Source organism: Macaca fascicularis, chromosome 8 (assembly GCF_037993035.2).
Source record: "Macaca fascicularis isolate 582-1 chromosome 8, T2T-MFA8v1.1".
Classification (NCBI taxonomy): domain Eukaryota; kingdom Metazoa; phylum Chordata; class Mammalia; order Primates; family Cercopithecidae; genus Macaca; species Macaca fascicularis.
Genome location: NC_088382.1, coordinates 30,487,821 through 30,491,471, shown reverse-complemented (window position 1 = coordinate 30,491,471; position 3,651 = coordinate 30,487,821). Strand labels below are relative to the sequence as shown.

Below are 3,651 nucleotides of genomic sequence, written 5' to 3'. Positions count from 1 at the left end.
TTAAGAAGAGGAAAGGGATAGAAATTTATTTATTTATTTATTTTTGAGACAGGGTCTGGCTCTGTCACCCAGGCTGGAGTGCAGTGGCACGATCTCGACTCACTGCCACCTCCCGGATTCAAGCGATTCTCCTACCTCAGCCTCCAGAGTAGCTGGGACTGTTAATGGTGGAGGGTGTCCAGGTTCTTGGCATCTTGAACAAAGAATTGGAAAAAACACACAAACTAAGCAGGGAAGGCATGAAGGGTTTTATAGAAAATGAAAGTACACTGCACAGTGTGGGAGCCGGCCTGAGAATAGGGGCTCAAAGGCCCCATTACAGAACTTTCGGGAGTTTAAATACCCTCTAGAGGACTCCATTGGTTACTTGGGGTACGCCCTATGTAAATGGAGAGGGTATTTCCTGTTGCAGCTGAAGTGTGAATTGCCCTTATGTTCCCTGCCTCCAGACCCTATTTTCCTGCCTCAGACTATAGGTGTACACCACCACACCTGGCTTGTTGTATTTTTTGTAGAGATGGGGTTTTGCTACGTTACCCAGGCTGCTTTTGAACTTGTGAGCTCAAGGCCTGCTTCGACCTCCCAAAGTGCTGGGGTTACAGGTATAAGCCACCACCGGCACCTGGCCTGGTCTGATCATAGTTTTATGTGACATCGGAGCCTTCAGAATGAAGATCGAAAGATACAGGGGAAATGGCTCATTTTCATGCTTAGGTTCAACAAAGTATGAGTAGCTGTGTAGAAATATGATTGGACAAAAGAGTATGAGCTAATGTTAATAAACTGAGTGGGGAACCTAGGCCTGTCTGTCTAGATTTTTCTTGGCCTCTACGAACATGCATTTCTTCCTTCCAGGTATGTTACATGTAGTTAGACAGGCATGAGCAGGGCAGGAGAGGGCTCTGCCCGCCCCAAACCCCTCAAGCAAGAATGCCAGGTGATGGTTCTGCAGTTATCACACTGCCTTTCTAAAATGGATAATTTGGCAGCTGGACCAGAGACAGACAATTCCCTGATGGTCCACAGCTGTCACACTAAAGTGTTAATTGATATTAATTGATATTAATGCAGGTGCCAGACATAGGCAATTCCCAAACAGATAAAAACACTTGAGACTGGTAATCAGCTTCCAATACAATTTCAGAAATTGGGTGAGTGAGCTTGGGCATGCACATTAAGAGACAAAATAGTGGAGTATGACTTTCAGGGGGCATTCCACTGGAAAAGGGAAGAAAACCTCAGATGGACATGTGTACAAATTCCAAAGCACACAGTGCATGCTCAGCTCCCAAGCCTAAGGAGGGCACTGTGCATTCGGGCAGCTCATGCTGAGGGAAGAATGAAGGGAGAGGGCAGCAAGACCCCAGAAGTGGGCCAGCATATGAAGTCCCAGGATCAGGGTTAAATGCCACACTTGTCCCTCAAGTTGCCTGCTTGGGTCTCTTCCAAGTGTACTTTCTTTCCTGTCCTAAAACTTTTTAATAAACTTCCACTCTTGCTCTGAAAGTTGCCTCAGTTTCTTTTTCTCCCTTATGCCCTGTATTAGTTCATTTTCACATTGCTATAAAGAACTGCCTTAGACTGACTGGGTAATTTATAAAGGAAAGAGGTTTAATTGACTCACAGTTCCGCATGACTGGGGAGGCCTCAGAAAACTTACAATCACGGTGGAAGGTGAAGGGGAAGCAAGACGCCTCCTTTGCAAGGCTATAGGAAGGAGAATGAACATAGCAGGAATTACCAAACACTCGGAAAGCCATCAGATCTCGTGAGAACTCACTCACTATTAGGAGAATGGCATGGGGAAAACCACCCCCATGATTCAATTACCTCCACCTGGTCTCTCCCTTGACATGTGGGAATTATGGGGATTACAATTCAAGATGAGATTTGGCGTGGGGACACAGCTAAACCATATCATGCCCCTCAGTCTAATTCTTTCTTTTAAGGAGGCAAAAATTGAGGTTGCTGCAGACATACAGATTCACTGCTCGTAACTCAGACACCTTCTACTCCTAACAGGTATGGGGCAGGACCCTCTCTGGAATCGGGCTCTTATAGCCTACAATCAAACAAAGTAGGTCAGATAATTTCTTTATGGACAGTTTCCACAGAAAGGCAGAGAGAAAGTTAGACTAATATTTTAAGGTTTCAAGACTGGCTTTAGGAAAAAGGGGTTCTGGTTTCTATGACCTGCCTTGGGGAAAAAGAATTCTAGTTTCTATGGCTATCCTTGGGGACTGAGAGATAGGAGGGCAGGAGGGCAGAGAAAAACTTCTGCTTTTGAGGCCATCATTTTGGGTTGTTCTTATTTGAGTTTCAACACTAACAAGTTTGCATGCCAAAATTTCATGAATACTGGTAAAAGATATGAGACTCCTGGATCAGAGACAAAGGACAATACTAACAGCAATAATAGTAGTTACAATATTATCATCGGGCCAGTTTCTGAGCCCTAATTCTTGCAAGACTATGTGATGAAGGCCACAGTAGGTTGCATTATAGGAGAGGGGCCCCAAGTTTAGGAAACTCAAATCTCTTATAATTGGGAATAAATCTGCCAGATCTTTGGAGAGCCAAGAATTCTGCCTTCCTGGGCTATTCAATGCAGAAACATCCTTGAAAAGATAGTTGGAAAAAGGCAGTTAGTGCCTCTGCTCTCTCAAGACATGCAGGAACATGACACATGTGAATTGTCTCCCAACAGAACAGGAATGAAAGTGCATCATGTGAAAAGTATTCTGCATCCAGAGGCTGTAAAGTGATCAAACTGAAGCAGGAATGAGGATTTGAAGGAATCATCCAGGCCTATTGTACCGGGCAAGAACTGAGCATGAACTCTAGTTATCTCAGCTAAACTTTGCAGAAGTCCTCAATTTCACTGCTTTAACGGGACTTGCCCATTAAAACAGTGCTTGTCATGAGCACTTTCCACATTTATTTCACTTGAATCCTCACATTTCATGGAAACATAGATATTACAGCTATTGTACTCATGAGTAAATGGACTTTGAAACATGATCACTTGTTCACTTTTTCAACCACAGGACAAGAATCAGGTTTTCTCGGAGCTCTTCTGCCGCCTCCCCTCTCTTGTTTCTCCTTACCGCGGCAGGCTAGAAGACTGGCTAAAATAAGTAAACGACTAATGCAAGAGTGGCATAGGTCCTCAAAAAGGCGCTGTAAACCTTAAGTGGTAATTGCACTCACGGTGCTTTAAGACCCAGCCACTACTTCGGAAGCAGGAAGTTGGGATCTCTGGTTTCTCCCAGCCGCGGGCCTGAGGTTCCCGGGGATTGGTTAAGGAACGGCCTCCTTTTCCCATTTCCAGCCGGAAGTAGGTTTCCAGTGACACGGAAGACCTACCGCGCCGCCTGGGAGACCCTTCCGTGCTACCCAGGCCAGGGACCCGCCCGGACCCGAGCAGGCGGGAACTGCGGGCACAAGGCCGATCCCGCTCTGCAATAATTTCGTGTGCACACCGGAAGTGGGTGGGGCTCCTCCGGGCGCCTCGCCTTCCCCCCCGCCCCGCACGATTGGCCAGCGCCGTTGTCTCTCAGCGTTCTAGGGGAAAGGACTGGGCGATTCCCAGCACTCGGGCTGCGGGGGCTGGCAGCCAGAAGGGTGGGAGGGGCCGGAGCAAAAGTTCCG

At 46.7% G+C, this 3,651-nt stretch overlaps 1 long non-coding RNA gene across 1 annotated transcript; it reads right to left on the bottom strand.

Moving 5' to 3' along the window:
• On the bottom strand, window positions 1-3,461 carry LOC135964700 (uncharacterized). The gene is made up of 3 exons (XR_010577229.2): window positions 3,211-3,461; window positions 1,625-1,707; window positions 1-193 (listed from the first exon to the last, which is right to left on the bottom strand). It is a non-coding gene; the product is annotated as an uncharacterized lncRNA (long non-coding RNA).
• Between the last annotated feature and the right edge of the window lie 190 nt (window positions 3,462-3,651).